The sequence below is a fragment of the Pan paniscus genome, chromosome 23 (genome assembly GCF_029289425.2).
Source record: "Pan paniscus chromosome 23, NHGRI_mPanPan1-v2.0_pri, whole genome shotgun sequence".
Lineage (NCBI taxonomy): Eukaryota > Metazoa > Chordata > Mammalia > Primates > Hominidae > Pan > Pan paniscus.
The window spans coordinates 26590353-26610809 of NC_085927.1; positions in this window are offsets into that span (position 1 = coordinate 26590353).

Sequence of the window (20457 nt, forward strand, 5' to 3'; positions counted from 1 at the left end):
TTTAGTATGTATTATTCAGAATTATGATAATGCCGCTATAATATTTAGGTACAAACTTTTGTATATTTCACTCATAAGTTTTCATTTCTATTGGGTATGTACCTAGGAATGGAATTGCTGGGTCGTAAGGTACCTATGCATAACTTTTTCAGCAATCACCTCACAGTTTTCCAAAGTGTGCACTATTTTACTTTCCGACCGGCAATGTATGAAAGATCTCATTTCTCTACGGCCTCACCAGGCTGGAGTGCAGTGGCGCACTCTCAGCTCACTGCAAGCTCTGCCTCCTGGGTTCACACCATCCTCCTGCCTCAGCCTCCCGAGTAGCTGGGACTACAGGCGCCTGCCACCACGCCCGGCTAATTTTTTGTGTTTTTTAGTAGAGACGGGGTTTCACCATGTTAGCCAGGATGGTCTGGATCTCCTGACCTCGTGATCCATCCACCTCAGCCTCCCAAAGTGCTGGGATTACAGGCATGAGCCACTGCACCCAACCATTTTTCATTTTTCATTGTAGGTACACTAGTGGGTGTTAAGTGATATCTGCTTGTGGTTTTGATTTTGCATTTTCTTGATGGCTTGTGATGTTAGGCTTTTCTTCATGCACTTATTGGATACTCATATCTTCTTCACAAAAATGTCTATTCAAATATTTTGCCTATTTTTATGTATTTTTTCTTTTTACTGTTGAGTTGTAAAAGTTATTTATGCATTTTGGATACAGATTTCTAATCAAATATATAAGTTGCAAACATTTTCTCCACTTTTCTGGTTGTCGTTTTATTTTGTTTGTTACGTCCTTTGAAACACAAATATTTCTAATTTTGATGAAGCCCAGTATATTTTCTTTCTTCACTGTGCTTTTGGTGCCATATCTAAGAAACTATTGCCAAATCCAAGGCCATAAAGATTTATTGTTATTTTTTATTCTAAGAGTTTTATAGTTTTGCAATTCAGAAACATAAAATCAAGTACTGCATGTTCCTACTTAAAAACGGGAAATACATAATGCGTAAACATGAACAAAGAGTGTAAAATGATAACACACTGTAGACTCAGAAGGGTGAGAGGGTGGGCGGGGGAAGGGTGATGAGAAATTACTTAGTGGATACAGTGTACATTGTTCCAGTGATAAACACACTAAAAGCTCAGACTTCACTCCTACCCCATATACCCATGTAACAAAATTGCACTTGCACTCCTTAAATTTATACAATTTTAAAAAATGGTTTTAGAGTTTTCGTTCTGTGATTAATTTTGTAATGTTTTATTGTGGTAAAGCCCATGTAATAAGCTTTGCCATTTTAAACATAAAATTCGGAGGCATTAATTACATTCAGAATGTTGTGCAATCATCAAAACTATGTATTTACAAAATTTTTTTCACCCCAAACTGAAACTCTGTACTCATTAAGCAATAACTCCTCATTCTCCCTTTCCTCCCAAGTCCCTGGTAGGAATAAATTTTATCGTATTTTAATTAATTTAAATGTAAAAAACTAAATGCAGCTGGTGGCTATCATACTGGACCTCACAGTTCTAACACCAGTATCAACCCCTGGACAGATATAATCATTTCTAAGCTGCCTTTGCATTTATTATTATTCTATTTATGGTAATCTGTAATCTATTCTCCCACAAAGCTGGACTATTCCTGTAAGAACATATCTTATACCATTTCATTCCCAGCTCTGAATCCTCCAGTGGTTACTTATCACAATTAACAAAGAAATCTAAGCTCTTTACTATGGTCTGTATTTATCTGCTCCTCAGAGTGTGCATTCTCCTTTCCTCCTCCCAGTGCCTGCAGCCTGACTGGTCTTTGTAGTGATCTTTGAGCTCATCAAGTGCTGTCTGTATTCAGACTGTGCACAATGTCCCTTCTCTCTGCCCTCTAGACATTCGCTTAACTCACTCGGTCATACCATTCTGACCTGCTCAAGTGTCGTCTCCTCAAAAAGATTGTTCCAGAGCTCTCTATCTAAAGTAGCAGTCCTTGACACCCTGAATGTGATTACCCTACATTATTTTCTTTGTATTATTATACTTTTTATTTACACAGGGTCTCACTCTGTCACCAAGGCTGGGGTGCAGTGGCACAATCACGGATCACTGCAGCCTCAAACTCTGGGGATCAAGCAGACCTCCTGTCTCAGCCCCCCAAGTAGCTGGGAACACAGGTGAGCACCACCACACTTGGCTAATATATTTCTTCATAATGCTTAGTACAGCCATCATTTTAGTGTACAACTGTTTATGCATTTATGTTCTATCTCTGTCACTATACTGCAAGCTCCATAAAGACAGACCTTCTCTCTCCAGTTCCCATAATACTACCCAGCATAAAATAGGCTGTAAGTAAACATTTATTGAATACATAGAAGAAGAATCTTATTCATGTCAAGGCTGTAATCTATGTTAGACTCAAGGAGATAGTCTCCTGACTAAATAGAAGTGTTTCTTTATTGAAGCCTGCCTTTAAAAAAAGTGTTGCACATCGTGGATAAGCTTTTGTATGTGCTGCTGGATTCATTTTGCCAGTCTTTTATTGAGGATTTTCACATAAATGTTTATAAGGGCTATTGGCCTGAAATTTTCTTTATTTGTTGTGTCTCTGCCAGGTTTTGGTATCAGGATGATGCTGGCCTCATAAAATGAGTTAGGGAGGAGTCCCTCTTTTACCATTGTTTGGAATAGTTTCAGAAGGAATGGTACCAGCTCCTCTTTATATCTCCAGTATAATTCAGCTATGAATCCATCTGGTCCCGGGCTTTTTTTGGTTGGTAGGCTATTCATTACTGACTCAATTTCAGAATTTTTATGGGTCTATTCAGGGATTCTACTTCTTCCTGATTTTGTCGTGGGAGGGTGTATGTGCCAGGAATGTATTCATGTTTTCTAGATTTTCAGGTTTATTTGCAGAAAGGTGTTTATAGTATTCTCTGAGGCTAATTTGTATTTCTGTGGGATCAATAGTGATACATCCTTTATCATTCTATTTTTTTTTTTTTTTGAGATGGAGTCTCACTCTGTCACCCAAGCTGGAGTGCAGTGGTGTTATCTCGGCTCACTGCAACTTCCACCTCCAGGGTTCAAGCAATTCTTCTGCCTCAGTCTCCCTAGTAGCTGGGTCTACAGGTACACACCACCACACCCAACAAATTTTTGTATTTTTAGTAGAGATGGGGTTTCGCCATATTGGCCAGGCTGGTCTCAAACTCCTGACTTCATGATCCACCTGCCTTGGCCTCCCAAAGTGCTGCGATTACAGGCATGAGCCACCACACCCAGCCCCTTTTATCATTTTTTATTATGTCTACTTCATTCTTCTCTTTTTTCTTTGTTAGTCTAGCTACTGGTCCATTTATTTTGTTAATCTCCTGTATTCACTGATATTTTGAAGGGTTTTTCGTGTCTCTATCTCTTTCTGTTCTACTCTGATCATAGTTATTTCTTGTCCTCTGGTAGCTTCTGAATTTGTTTACTCTTCTCTAGGTTTTTTAATTGTGATATTAAGGGGTCGATTTTAGATCTTTCCAGCTTTCTGTTATTGGCATTTAGTGGTATAAATTTCCCTCTTAAGACTACTTCAGCTGTGTCTCAGAGATTCTGGTACATTGTCTCTTTGTTCTCACTGATTTCAAACAACTTTGTTATTTCTGCCTTAATTTCATTATTTACCCAGTAGTCATTCAGGGGCAGGTTGTTCAATTTCCATGTAATTGTGTGGTTTTGAGTGAGTTTCTTAATCCTGAGTTGTGATTTGTACATGTACAAATTAGAGTTCACCATGGAATGTTATGCAGCCATAAAAAATCATGAGTTAATGTTCTTTGCAGGGACATGGATGAAACTAGAAGCCATCATTCTCAACAAACTAACACAGGAACAGAAAACCAAACAGTGCATGTTCTCACTCATAAATGGGAGTTGAACAATGAGAACACATGGACACACAGAGGGGAATATCACACTCAGAGGCCTGTCAGGGGCTGGAGAGGAAGAGGAGGGAGAGCATTAGGACAAATACCTCATGCATGTGGGGCTTAAAACTTAGATAACAGGTGGATATATGGAGCGAACCACCACAGCACATATATACCTATGTAACAAACCTGTACATTCTGCACATGTATCCCAGAACTTAAAGTAAAATTTTTAAAACAGATATAAATATTGTATACATTAAAAAGACATACAATGTTTATGAATAGAAAGATTTTATATTGTAAATAAGTCATTTCTACTCATTAAATTATGGTTGAATGCAATCCTACTCAAAATCCTATCAGGTAATTTGAAAACTGACAAGCTAATTTAAAATTTTTTTTGAAAATTTAAAAGGACAAGAAGAACCAAGAAAGTTCTGAAGAAGAACAGAGCTCAAGAATGTATACCATCAGATGTCTCCAACTTTATTACAATTAAAATAAGATGGTATTAGCAGGACATACAAATAGAGAAACCAAAAACAAACTCATACCATCACCTGATTTATGACAAAGGTGAAACTGCAATGCAGTGAGGAAATAATCTTCTCAATAAATGGTGGTAGATAATTTGGATATCAATATGGGGGAATAAAAGACTTTAACCCTTGTCTTGCATCACAAACAAAAGTCAATCGTAGGTGGGTTATAAAGCTCAATATGAAAGGTTAAAAATTTTTTTTAAAAGCTTCTGTAACATAGAAGAATACCTTTATGACAATGGGGTAGACAAAAATTTCTTAAGCAAGACTAAATAAGCATTAACTACACAGAAAAATTCTGATAAATTGAACTACATTAAAACTAAGAAATTGGTATTAACGAAGTCACCATTAAGAGAAAGAAAAGTCAAGTTAAATTGAGAGAAGATATCTGCAATGTTTATGTTCAATCAAAAATTTATATCCAGAATATATAAAATTTTTCTACAAATCTTCATATATTCTGGATATAAATTTCTGATTGGACATAAACCAAAAAAAGTCCAGGACCAGATGGATTCACAGCTGAATTCTACCAGAGATACAAAGAGGAGCTGGTACCATTCCTTCTGAAACTATTCCAATCTATAGAAAAAGATGGAATCCTCCCTAACTCATTTTATGAGGCCAGCATCATCCTGATACCAAAGCCTGGCAGAGACACAACAAAAAAAGAGAATTTTATACCAATATCCCTGATGAACATCAATACAAAAATCTTCAATAAAATACTGGCAAACCAAATCCAGCAGCACATCAAAAAACTTATCCACCATGATCAAGTAGGCTTCATCCCTGGGATGCAAGGCTGGTTCAACACATGCAAATCAATAAATGTAATCCAGCATATAAACAGAACAAATGACAAAAACCACATGATTATCTCAATAGATGCAGAAAAGGCCTTTGACAAAATTCAACAACCCTTCATGCTAAAAACTCTCAATAAATTATGTATTGATTGGACGTATCTCAAAATAATAAGAGCTATCTATGACAAACCCACAGCCAGTATCATAATGAATGGGCAAAAACTGGAAGCATTCCCATTGAAATCTGGCACAAGACAGGGATGTCCTCTCTCACCACTCCTATCCAACATAGTGTTGGAAGTTCTGGCCAGGGCAATAAGGCAGGAGAAAGAAATAAAGATTATTCAATTAGGAAAAGAGGAAATCGAATTGTTCCTGTTTGAAGATGACATGATTGTATATTTAGAAAACCCCATCGTCTCAGCCCAAAATCTTCTTAAGGTGATAAGCAACTTCAGGAAAGTCTCAGGATACAAAATCAATGTACAAAAATCACAAGCATTCTTATACACCAATAGCAGACAAACAGAGAGCCAAATCATGAGTGAACTCCCATTCACAATTGCTTCAAAGAGAATAAAATACCTAGGAATCCAACTTACAAGGGATGTGAAGGACCTCTTCAAGGAGAACTACAAACCACTGCTCAAGGAAATCAAAGAGGTTGCAAACAAATGGAAGAACATTCCATGCTCATGGGTAGGAAGAATCAATATTGTGAAAATGGCCATACTGTCCAAGGTACTTTATAGATTCAATGCCATCCCCATCAAGCTACCAATGACTTTATTCACTGAATTGGAAAAAACTACTTTAAAGTTCATATGGAACCAAAAAAAACCCCGTGTCGCCAAGTCCATCCTAAACCAAAAGAACAAAGCTGGAGGCATGATGCTGCCTGACTTCAAACTATACTACAAGACTACAGTAACCAAAACAGCATGGTACTGGTACCAAAACAGAGATATAGACCAATGGAACAGAACAGAGCCCTCAGAAATAATACCACACATCTGCAACCATCTGATCATTGACATACCTGACAACAACAAGAAATGGGGAAAGGATTCCCTATTTAGTAAATGGTGCTGGGAAAACTGGCTAGCTATATGTAGAAAGCTGAAACTGGATCCCTTTCAAAAATTAATCCCTTATACAAAAATTAATTCAAGATGAATTAAAGACCAAAACGTTAGACCTAAAACCATAAAAACCCTAGAAGAAAACCTAGGCAATGCCATTCGGGACATAGGCATGGGCAAGGACTTCATGTCTAAAATACCAAAAGCAATGGCAACAAAAGCCAAAATTGACAAATGGGATCTAATTAAACTAAAGAGCTCCTGCACAACAAAAGAAACTACCATCAGAATGAACAGGCAACCTACAGAATGGGAGAAGATTTTTGCAATCTACTCATCTGACAAAGGGCTAATATCCAGAATCTACAAAGGACTCTAACAAATTTACAAGAAAAAAACAAACAACCCCATCACAAAGTGGGTGAAGGATATGAAAAGACACTTTTCAAAAGAAGACATTTATGCAGCCAACAGACCATGAAAAAATGCTCATCATCACTGGTCATCAGAGAAATGCAAATCTAAATCACAGTGAGATAGCATCTCACACCAGTTAGAATGGCAATCATTAAAAAGTCACGAAAAAACAGGTGCTGAAGAGGATGTGGAGAAATAGGAACACTTTTACACTGTTGGTGGGACTGTAAACTAGTTCAACCATTGTGGATGACAGTGTGGTGATTCCTCAAGGATCTAGAACTAGAAGTACCGTTTGACCCAGCCATCCCATTACTGGGTATATACCCAAAGGATTACAAATCATGCTGCTATAAAGGCACATGCACCCATATGTTTACTGCGGCACTATTCACAACAGCAAAGACTTGGAACCAACAAAAATGTCCATCAATTATAGACTGGATTAAGAAAATGTGGCACATATACACCATGGAATGCTATGCAGCCATGAAAAAGGATGAGTTCATGTCCTTTGTAGGGACATGGATGAAGCTGGAAACCATCATTCTCAGCAAACTACCACAAGAACAAAAAAACAAACACAGTATGTTCTCACCCATAGGTGAGAATTGAACAATGAGAACACCTGGACACAGGAAGGGGAACATCACACACCAGGTCCTGTTGTGGGGTGGGGGAAGAAGGGAGGGATAGCAATAGGAGATATACCTAATGTAAATGACGAGTTAATGGGTGCAGCACACCAACATGGCCCATGTATACATATGTAACAAACCTGCACATTGCACACATGTACCCTAGAACTTAAAGTATAAAAAAAATTATTAAAAATCATTGAAATGTACACTTTAAAAAACAACAAAACAAGAGTGTATTCTATCAGGATTCTGAGTACAGTGCTCTAGAGTATGACATAGGATAGGGAATGTCTTAATAAGCTTCAAAATTCTAGGAATAATGAAACTAGCAAAAAGCTTTGAAAAATGCCAGGGATTCAACTGCCTCCCTGGCCTTTCCGTGCCAATCAATGTGCCCCAGCAGCCAATTTACACAGCACTGTGTGCAGGCTTGTAAATAGACCTTCCAGTTCTGCTATAATCAAGACCTTATTGTTCATAACTCAATTTGGAGAAGGTTTAGCTGTCTACCAACTCTTGTGCAGAGTTTCTGTGAAGTTTTGTTTTGGGTTGCAAGAATCAGGAAAACAAATGCAGATATTTTTGAGGAAGATTTTGAAATTTCTATTTACAAGGTACCAAAAATGGGATGCAAACTCGAATTTGGTTGATGTTCTGAAATACAAACCTGTGTTTTAAGATTTGCTTGAGCAAACCTTTAACCATGGAAATTTGAAACAATGATTTCCGGGTTGAAATAATTCCAGTTTTGTCATTTAAATACCACAAATGAATCTGTTCTAGCACAGGGTACAAATGTCTTTTTTCCTTTTGTGCATTTGGCAATAGTGTGTTTTGGTAATAAAACATAGCTCTGCATATTAATGAAACATAGCTCTGCATATTTTGTCTGGGGAAAATTAGCATTCTGTGAACAAAGTCAACAATTTCTGGCCTCGCATTAGTTTTCCTATTATAATTAAAACTTAGTTTTGGCCGGGCGTGGTGGCTCATGCCTGTATTCCCCGCACTTTGGGAGGCCAAAGCAGGCAGATCTCGAGGCCAGGAGGTCGAGACCATCCTGGCTAACATGGTGAAACTCCGTCTCTACTAAAAATACAAAAAAAAAAAAAAATTAGCCAGGTGTGGTGGCGGGCACCTGTAGTCCCAGCTACTCAGGAGGCTGAGACAGGAGAATGGCATGAACCTGGGAGGCAGAGCTTGCAGCGATCCGAGATCACGCCACTGCACTCTAGCCTGGGTGACAGAGCGAGACTCTGTCAAAAAAAACAAAAACAAAAACAAACAAAAAAACACTTAGTTTTGAAAATATCTTGGTGTTAAATTTCCAATGCTTCAATATTACAATTAAAACCTTGCTTTACTGAGAGCAGAAACATAATGCAGAAAATAAAAAAGACCAGCAGTCTCTAGATTGCTGGATTTATGTGGATATAATGGGGTTGGTGTTTCACAATTTCTCCCTTGAATCATAGCAAAGATGCTTTTGTGAAGCATAGCTCTTTCATAAATATACTTTCCAACCATTCAGCATTACCTATCTTTTGGTTTCTTTTGCTTTGTGTTTCTGCTCTGATATCATTTCTGGAAACAAATTACAGTAAAAAATTTATTGAGAGCTGGCATTGTGAATTGTGCCTAGGACTTAATTCATAAAGAGAAGGTGAATTCTGCTGAAAGGTGCTTAATACACTGCCCCCCAAATCAAGAGAAACAGGCCATTCTGGGACACACATAGCCTGTCTCACACAGGGGTTAGGAAGCAGAGATATCAGAGAATTGGGACTATGTCTTCATGATAGATATGGTTAGGCTTTGTGTGCCCCCATCTCATCTTGAATTGTAATCCCCATATGTTAAGGGAGACACCTGGTGGGAAGTGATTGGATCATGGGGGATGGTTTCCCCCATGCTGTTCTTGTGATACTAAGTGAATTCTCATGAATTCTGATGGTTTTATAAATGGTAGTTTTTTCTGCACACACACACGTGTTCTTTCTCCTGCTGCCATGTAAGAAGGTCCAGTTTGCTTCTCCTTTGCCTTTTGCCATGATTGTGAGTTTCCTGAGGCCTCCCCAGCTATGAGGAACTGTGAGTCAATTTAACCTCTTTGCTTTATAAATTACCCAGTCTTGGGAAGATTTTTATTGCAGTGTGAGAATGGACTATTACAGCAAATTCATACTGGTAGAGTTGGGTACTGCTATAAAGATACCCAGCAATGTAAAAGTGACTTTGGGTCTGGAGATGGAGATGAGAAACCTATTGGGAACTACAGCAAAGGTCACTCTTGCTATGCTTAAGCAGAGACTGGCAGCATTTTCCCCCTGCCCTAAAGAGCTGTGGAACTTTGAACTTAGATTATCTGAAATTGAAACTTACGTTTAAAAGGGAAGCAGAGCATAAAAGTTTGGAAAAATTTGCAGCCTGATAATGCTATAGAAAAGAAAAACCCATTATTTGGGGAAAAATTCAAGCCAGCTGCAAAAATTTGCATAAGCCACAGGGAGCCTAATGTTAATCACCAAGACAATGGGGAAAATGTCTCCAGGGTATGTCAGAGACCTTCACAGAAGCCTTTCCCATCACAGACCAGGAGGTCTAAGAGGAAAAAATGGCTTTGTGTGCAGGGTCCAGGCCTTGCTGCTCTGTGCCACCTCAGTACTTGGTGCCCTGTGTCCCAGCCACTACATCTGTGGCTAAAAGGGGCCAAGGTACAGTTCAGGCCATTGCTTCTGTAGGTACAAGCCCCAAGCTTTGTTGGCTTCCATGTGGTGTTGAGCCTGTGAGTGCACAGAAGTCAAGACTTGGGGTTTGGGAACCTCCACCTAGATTTAAGAGGATGTAAGGAAAAGCCTGGATATACAGGAAGAAGTTTGCTGCAGGGGTGGAGCCCTCATGGAGAACCTCTGTTAGGACAGTGCAGAAGAGAAATGTGAGGTCAGAGCCTTCACACACAGTCCCCACTGAGGCACTGCCTAGTGGAGCTGTGAGAAGAGAGCCACTATTCTCCAGATCCCAGAATGGTAGGTCAACCATCAGCTTGCACTGTACATCTGGAAAACCTGCAGACACTCAATGCCAGCCTATGAAAGCAGCTTGCAAAGGCACAGGGGCAGAGCTGCCCAAGACCATGAGAGCCTACTTCTTGCACCAGTGTGACCTGAATGTGAGACACAGAGTCAAAGGAGATTATTTTGGAGCTTTAAAATTCAATGACTACCCTGCTGGATTCTGGATTTGCATGGGGCCTTTAGCCCCTATGTTTTGTCCAATTCTCCTATATGGAATGGGAGCATCCTCATCCAACACCTGTACCTTCATTGTATCTTAGAAGTAATTAACTTGGTTTTGATTTTATAGGCCATGCTAATCCGCGTTCAGTTCCAGATTCCAATTTATTCTCAGTGTGCCTGTATAACTTTTCTTTCCATATATATAGAATTAAATTTCTATTACTTATTTGAATGTTATAGAATACTGTTCATATATTTAAAATAAAGCCACCAGGTATAATGATTTCTGGCTTAGTGTAAAAAAGCTTTTACCCAGTTAGTGTTATTTACACAGGTGGATGTGGCTCCACAACATTTAGAGAAGAAGAATTAATTCAGCTGTCATATGTTGCCATGACTCAGCCTCTGAAGAGATTATGAAAAAATCCAAATTTCAGCAAACTTATATGGTTGTTTTCAGTACCTCTGAAGGTGGTATATCAAGAATTCTCATGCTACTGTTTGAGAAAACAGATTCTGTTATTACCTGGAAAATCAACTGCAAGGCATTTTTATAACCTTACCCCATGTAAAAAAAATACATTGAAATGTATTAATAAATGCAGACTACATTACTTGAAAAATGGTAATACAGAATGTCACTTTTAATATTTGAGAATATGAATTTTTGGTAGAAATAATGTAAAATAAAGCTTCTGGTAAGCCTTGGGCAGTTAAATTTACATCAGTGTAAAGTAGGATGAAAATCTGTAAAAAATAAAAACAAAAAAACCAACAAAAACCTACACAAAAAAAACCCTAACATCCACCAATGCATACATATTGATCTTTGTGCTGGGAAAATCTAAAGCAGAACATTTTGGTAAACTTGATAGTTATTTATTTTGACTATATTGGCATGTTGATAAAACTGCTTATATTTAATTTGAGTGAAACATGTCCACATTATTAAAAGTGTTGCTTTGTACTATGAATGATGGATGTAAAGTCTTGATCCTCATCCAAATAAATATGGCAACACTTTCTTCTGCTTCTTTCAAGCTGACGCATTATGAAAGCTCAAATTTGAAGTGAGAGGGACTTAACATCAGAGCCTGAAAAACCAAGAGGAATGAGGTAGGATGGTCAGCTCTGAAGCTCAGGGTGGCCTGGGGAAACTCAATATAATGATGTCAACTATGAAGCTTACTGGGTAAAACTACAAATAGGCTGATCTCATTTCACAGAGGTAAACCCACACTCCCTTTTCCAAGAAAGTAAAAAACAAAACAAGCAAATAAAACTAAAAATACAAACTTGAAAACATCATGGCTTAAATTTGGTGGGAAGAAGCCTCTGGTATCAAAAATAGTTGTGCCAAAAGAATTGAGCCAGCCAGGTGTTGTGTCTCACGCCTGTAATCCCAGGACTTTGGGAGGCCAACGTGTGCAGACGACCTGAGATCAATAGTTTGAGAACAGCCTGGCCAATATAGTGAAGCCCCATCTCTACTAAAAATAAAAAAAATTAGCCGGGCATGGTGGCAGGCACTGTAATCCCAGGTACTTGGGAGGCTGAGGCAGGAGAATAGTTTCAACCCAAGAGGCAAAGGTTGCAGTGAGCCGAAGTCGTGCCATTGCACTCAAGCCTGGGCAACAAGAGCAAAACTCCGTCAATTAAAAAAAAAAAAAGAATTGAGCCAGAATAAAATGTATTTAAGGGTTATTAAGGGGAATGTTTCTAGCACATAAGTATTTGTTCCATGTCTTATTATATTATATTAGGCAATATCCTTTCATGTAATATCAGCTTCTCCAAGATAGGGATGTCAAAGAGAAACAAAGACACGTGCCTAATATGTCATAGGTATTTTGTTCTCAAATTTAACAAACTTGTAATGATTATATAAATTTTACTGAACTGTGTTTTATGTATAAAACTCACCTAAAGGCATTATCCAGTACATACAACCTTCAGTCTTTTCTGGGATGTTCTGTTGCCTGATTTCAAATCAAACTTATTGAAATTCTAGCAATTTCTCTAGTCCCAGATGTCAAAACAAAAAAGCGGAAATAAAGCCAAATTACGCCCAAAATAATATGCATTATACGTATAGAACAAATGAACCCAAAACCTCATAAGGTAAACAACAAATCTACTGGTTCAAAATTAAGCCTAACTTCAACAGTACCATGCAAAAACCATTTGTAAAAATTACCAAAGTCAAAATACAGAAACCCTTAGTCTATTATGCCAATAAATATCAGGGAGCCTGCCCCGATAGTCATGTAGGTTCTTTTCTATTTTCCCTAAGTGTCAGCTGGTTTGAGAAATAAAGGGAGAAAGTACAAAAGAGAGAAATTTTAAAGCTGGGCATCCCAGGGAGACATCACATGTCGGTAGGTTCCGTGATGACCCCCACGCCGCAAAACCAGCAAGTTTTTATTGGGGACTTTCAAAAGTGGAGGGAGTGTACGAATAGGATGTGGGTCATAAAGATCACGTACTTCACAAGGTAATAGAATACCACAAGGCAAACAGAGGCAGGGCAAGATCACAGGACCACAGGACCGGGGCAAAATTAAAACTGCTATTGAAGTTTCAGACACCATTGTCATTGACAACATCTTAACAGGAGACAGGGTTTGAGAGCAACCGGTCTGACCAAAATTTATTAGGCAGGAATTTCCTCTTCCTAATAAGCCTGGGAATGCTACAGGAGACTGGGGTTTATTTCATCCCTACAGTTTTGACCATAGAAGATGACCACACCCAAGGGGGCCATTTATAGGCCCACCCTCAAGGGTGCATTCTCTTTCTCAGGGATGTTCCTTGCTGAGAAAAAGAATTCAGTGATATTTCTCCCATTTGCTTTTAAAGAAGAGAAATATGGCTCTGTTCCACCTGGATCACCACAGTCAGAGTCTAAGGTTATCTCTCTTATTCCCTGAACAATTGCTGTTATCCTGTTCTTTTTTCAAGGTGCCCAGATTTCATATTGTTCGAACACACATGCTCTACAACTTGTGCAGTTAATGCAATTATCACAGGGTCCTGAGGTGACATACATCCTCCTCAGCTGACAGGATTAAGAGATTAAAGTAAAGACAGGCATAGGAAATCACAAGGGTATTGATGGGGGAAGTGATGTGTCCATGAAATCTTCACAATTTGTGTTTAGAGATTGCAGTAAAGACAGGCATAGGAAATTATAAAAGTATTAATTTGGGGAACTAATAAATGTCCATGAAATCTTCACAGTCCACATTCTTCTGCCATGGCTTCAGCCGGTCCCCCCATTTGGGGTCCCTGACTTCCCACAACAAATAAAAATTAGCATTTAAAAAATACATTAAATATAACAGAATGTATACAATTACAACAAAATATTTTTAAATGATAATCTTATTTTCAAATATTTACTGTATTTAGACAAGACTTTTAAAGAAAAGTACTTATAGCTACAATGTATGAATTAAAACAGCCCTGGAAGAAATAGTAATTCTATTAATAATAAAGATTAAGGCAGGGCGCAGTGGCTCACACCTATTATCCCAGCACTTACGGAGGCCAAGGTGAGTAGATCACCTGAGGTCAGGAGTTTGCGACCAGCCTGGCCAACATGGTGAAACCTCGTCTCTACTAAAAATACAAAAATTAGCCAGGCATGGTGGCAGGCATCTGTAATCCCAGCTACTTGGGAGGCTGAGGAAGGAGAATTGCTTGAACCTGGGAGGTGGAAGTTGCAGTGACCTGGGATTGCACCATTGCACTCCAGCCTGGATGACAAGAGTAAGAATCCATCTAAAGAAAAAAATTAAAGCTTGAAGGTTGTGGAATAATTTATCCCGGACACAGAGCTAATGACCCAAATCAAGCTCAGATGTCTTTGATTTTAAAATTCTCCTTTTTCCACTGTGGACAATGTTGATGTAACAGTTAAATCTTGGTCTCAGAGTTGGTGGTTGGGAATAAATCAAGGCAAGTACTATTATGCTTTGTTTTGTATTCTTTATCACCAACAGTTTCTTCTCTAATATGTCAGTATTTACATTTGGACCACAGCTGACTTTTACTGAAGTCTACTATAAAACATGGCTAAATTGAAAATTAATGTGATCACAAAATGATTTGTCATGAAAGCAGGTATATTTTTCAAGTTTCAGCTCAGTCTCAAATTTGTATCTATTTGAATTTTTTGAATATTTCTGACATATACTCAAGTAAATATCAAATGTATTGTTTTATTCAATTTTTTGGATTCAATTAAAAAATAATTTGTATTCAAGTTTGTTGTTTTATTTACTTTTGACCAAATTTGACTTTCCAAACAGGAAAAGCTAAAGCATTTTTTTCAAAGGTTCAAGGGACTTAAGCTTACTGACATCAAATGTTCTGTAGTAAAACAGGCAAATAAAACCTAATATTTTTATCAATAATAATTTAATAGTTTTATGTCTGAGAACCTAAGAATCAAAGACATCAACTCCAGATGATGTCAATTGCATAATTACACTGGTAAGATAGAAAATAATTATCAGAGTCTAACAAATGATGGATATGGCAACCTACCACTTGACAAAACCATTCAGGATGTGTTAGACAAACAAGAAGGTACTACTAATGTAAAGCTTTTCCTTTCTCTAACTTTACTTTTTTTTTTTTTGAGATGGAGTCTTACTCTTTGCCCAGGCTGGAGTGCAGTGGTGCAATCTCGGCTCACTGCAAGCTCTGCCTCCTGGGTTCATGCCATTCTCCTGCCTTAGCCTCCCAAGTAGCTGGGACTACAGGCACCTGCCATGACTCCTGGCTAATTTTTTATATTTTTTAGTAGAGATGGGCTTTCAACTTGTTAGCCAGGATAGTCTCAATCTCCTGACCTTGTGATCTGCCTCCCTCAGCCTCCCAAAGTGCTGATATTACAGGCATGAGCCACCCAGCCTGGCCCAACTTTACTCTTTATTCTCAACCTTACAACCATCAGATACTCTTGTACACAGAATAAGAAAAATCAACTTTTTTTCCTTGAAGGCAATGTTTCATCTTGTATTTTATAATATCTGTTCCACATTGCTGTGACAATGCTGTTGCAGTGCACCTTCCTTCCTTCACCAAAAGATCACCTGTGTGAATTTGAATAGACGGTCACTGGAGGGGACCAGCTTGGCACACTGGATTGAATTGTCTCTTTGCTTTTCAGGCAAAGTGGCTTTGAAAAGACTGAAAATAAAGTGACTGCTGATTAAGCAGATGGCTTGCCATGTCAATAGGACAATTGTTTGAAAATCACATCACATGAACTACAACTATTAAAATGTGAAATGCCTGATGAAAATACTGCACAAAAAAGTAGAATGAAAATGATGAATACAGCCATAAAAGACAGCCAAACTCCATTTTAGCAATAAAGTAAAATATAATCTGCTGTCAGGGGAAGGTAATTTGAAGTGCTTGAGATGTTCTTTAATTTAAAAATCGAAAAATATTTTTAGCTTTAGCTACTTTAAAACATGTTTAAGCATTTTCCATTTGAAATAAAATTTTAATTTCATGCTTTGTCAGTTTAGTTTCCCTAAATAAATAGAAAATAGTAAAATATCACATACTAAAAAAATCAACTTCTTTGGTAATAAATCAGTTCAACTGTCAGACCAAAACATAGTTACATTTCACCCAATGTCATGCTGACCAATTTGATCAAACGCCACTTCCTTATAACTAAGAGAGATGCAAAGATGTAGACTTTATGTTGAGTGAGACAGGTAAGGATTACTAGGAGCTAGATAATTGTCGATTTTCATTACTATTTTGTCTCTATGTTAATTAATGGTCTTGATTCAAGAAAATTTTTTTTAAAAACTCATCTTCTCCATCAGGCAAAATATTAACAAAAAGGCATAGAAATGAAGGCACTTAACACAGTCATAGTTTACATTTTAAAATTAAAATACTTCTAGAAATAACAAAAAAAGAAAAAAGATATAAAAAACAAATGAACTTAATTTTTGTTGCAAAACACTCATTACTAAACCTAACACAAATATTTTGGTAAAGGCTTTCTAACACTGACATTCTTCTCATGACTTAAAAGAGCCACTAATTTTGCTTTTGACATATATTTAGTTTTAATGTTAAAAGCTAAATGGAGCCTATTATTTTATTTATAATTTGTGCTCTGCATGTACATCATCATCCATTGAGTCGACTAAAGTTTCTGAAAGTTTCAGAAACAATAACATAAGAATACTTTTTACGGCCATGCATGGTGGCTCACGCCTGTAATCCCAGCACTTTGGGAGGCCGAGGTGGGGGGATCACCTGAAGTCAGGCATTCGAGACCAGCCTGATAAACCTGGTGAAACCCCATCTCTACTAAAAATACAAAATTAGCTGGGTGTGGTGGCACATGCCTGTAACCCCAGCTACTCCTTTAATGACCACATGTGAAGTTTCTTTTGAACTAATTATAACTACCTATTTTTATTGCTTTTTTTGCTCCTATTAGAAAAAATATTAAAGTTCCTCTTACTACAAACACAATCTATTCAAATCTAAGCATAGTGCTTATCTTAAAAGATCTGTATGCTTGGAATTATGGAAATCCTATTCTCCATTTAAAATACTGCTTTTCAGTAAGCCAAATGGGGCAAATGTGGCTCACAATCATAAGTTATTAAATATTAATACCATCATCAAGATGGAACTTTTAGTTATCTGCATGTTCAAATGGTTTTAACTTATAATGTCAGAAACTATAAATTTTTATAAACTATAAAAATAAACAAAAAATGTATTTATCAATGCATTTTTTTCAGTTTTAAAATACTTAGCCCCAGGATTATTTCTAGTTGACATAACACTAGACTTCAGATGATGTGGATGCAGAAACTAGAAACGTCCTGGTTGACTCTGCTTCACTTTCTGCCTTCATTTAGCACACAATCATAGCAGCAAAATGAAAGCCAGCAATGCTACCCCTTTTGAAAAACACACCAGTGCCCTTCTAGGGAGGATATATGTGTGAAAAGATTTAACTGAAACTCATGCCATCTTCTCTTTTATTTACATACTTATATATGATAAATAATACAAATAAAAATTTAACACTTCCATATAATCAGAAAATTATTCTAAAAATTCCTTCTGACACATTATTCTTTTTCACCAAAATGGCTGTGATGAAATGATTGCCTTTGCAGGACTGTTGTCTTAAAGAACCAATACCCCTGTTTCATTGTTCTTGAGCTTTAAACATAACGCTGTCATGCTTTTTCTAGAAATGTTATTTCCTAATTATGTCACTTAGGTATGATTGCCATAGCTTCGTATTTTCAAAAATGATTCTAAAAAAACTTAAACCACTGACCATCTTTGTTTCCCAAAGGAGTAGACTAATAAATTAACACTATCATCTAGCATAGTGTAAATAGATGAAAAATAAAGATGTAGAGCAGGGGTGTCCAATCTTTTGGCTTCCCTGGGACACACTAGAAGAATTGTCTTGAGCCATACATAAAATACAACAATGATGATAAAAAAAGTCACAAAAAACTCATAATGCTTTTAGAAAGTTTATGAAGTTGTTTAGGGCTGCTCTGAAAGCCATATTGGGCCACATGCAGCCTGTAGGTCATGAGTTGGACAATCTTGATGTACAGTCATTTATTTTAGCTGCACACTCAAGACTAAGGCCAAGAGCTTTCAGAGAAAATAGCTTATAGGATGTCAGGAGACCTGTTATAGAAACATTCACCCCTATGTCTAAAGGGGACAAAATTCTATGTCTTCCACCCTTAATTCCAACCATTAACCAAAACTGGAGAAATCTAACATGGCATTATATCACAAAGTACTTTATTATTTTTATTTTGGATTCAAGGATACATGTGCAGATTTGTAACATAGGTATACTGCATGACGTTGAGGTTCGGGCAATTAAGAATCCCATTGCCCAGGTAGTGTACATTATACATGATAAGTACTTTTTAACCCTTGTACCCCTTCTCCCTCCATTTTGGAATCCTTTGTGTTTATTGTTCTCATCTTTGCTTCCATGTGTACCCAATGTTTAGCTTCCACTTATAAGTGAGAAAATGTAGTATTTGGTTTTCTGTTTTGTGTTAATTTGCTTAGGATCATGATCTTGAGTTGCATCCATGTTGCTGCAAAGAATATTACATGATTCTTCTTCAGTGGCTGCATATATTGGATGGTGTGTAATTACCTAATTTTTAAAATCCATCTTAAGATTTATGAGCACATGGTTTCATTCCACGTTTTTGCTATTGTGACTAGTGCTGCAATAAACATACGAGTGCAGGTGTATTTTTGGTAGAAAAATTTATTTGTATTTGGGTATATGCCCAGTAGTGAGGCTGCTGGGTCAAATGGTAACTTTAGTTATAGTCCTTTGAGAAATCCCCAAAATGCATTCTACAGGAGCTGAACTAATTTGCATTCCCACTAAGAGCATATCAGGCTTCTCTTTTCTACACAATTTTAACATCCGTTTTTTTTACTCTTTAATAATAGTTCATTTAGACTGGGGTGAGATGGTATCACATTGCGGTTTGGATTTACATCTCTCTAATCATTAGAAATGTTGATCAATTTTTCATATATTTGATGGCTGCTTTTTTTGTCTTTTAAAAGAAAATGTTCACATTTTTTGTCAACATTTTTCTTAAATTCCTTATAAACATATATATTAGTTATTTGTTGTATGCAGTTTACACATATTTTAGCCCATACTGTAGGTTGTCTATTTTGCTAATAGTTTCTCTTGCTGTGCAGGTCACAATTTTTAATTTTTTTTTTTGCTGCTTTCACTTTTGAGGATGTAGTCATTAATTCTTTACAGAGACCAATGCCAAGGAGAGAATTTTCTAGGTGTTCTTCTAGGATTTTTATAGGTTGAAATCTTACAGATAAGTCTTTAATGTATCTTGAGTTAATTTTTCTATATCATGAGAAGTAGCAGTCGAGTTTTCCTCTTCTGCATATGACTAACCAGTTTTTCCAGCACCTTTTATTGGGTAGGGAGTTCTTTCCATTTGTTTCTGTTGATGCTGTCAAAAATCAATTAATTGTAAGAGTTCAGCTTCACTTCAGGGCTCTCTCTTCTGTTCAACAGGGATGTGTGTGTGTGTATCTGCATCCATATTATATTGGTTACCATAGCTTGTGGTAAAGTTTGAAGTTTGGTAACATAATATCTCCAGGTTTATTCTTTTTGTTTAGTATAGCCTTGGCTATTTGAATTTTTTTGTTTTCATATAAATTTTACAATAGTTTTTTTGTCTAATTTTATAAAAAATGGCATTGGTAGAGTGATAGAAATAGAAATAAACTGTTGATTGCTTTGGGCAGTATGAATTATTTAATAATTCTAATCCATTAGCATGAAATACAATTCCATTTGTTTGCACTGTGTCTGATTTCTTTCAGTAGTGGTTTGTAGTTCTTCTAGTAGAGATATTTAACCTCCTTTGTTTAATGGATCACTATTTTATTTTTTGTTTCTGGCTATTGTAAACTGGATTGTGTTCTTAATTTTGCTCTGCTTAAATGTTACTGGTGTATAGAAATGTTCCTCATTTTGAATGTTGTTTTGCTTTTTGTCGTTGTTGCTGAGATTTTGCTGAAGTCTTTTATTAGGCTTAGGAGTCTTTTGGAGGAGTCTTTGAAGTAGGTAGAAAATTATATCATCAGTAAAGACAGATAAGTTGATTTCCTCTTTTCTTATTTGAGTGCTTTTTCCTTCTTTATCTTGCCTGATTGTTCAGGCTAAAACTTTCAGAACTATGTTGAATAGGAGTG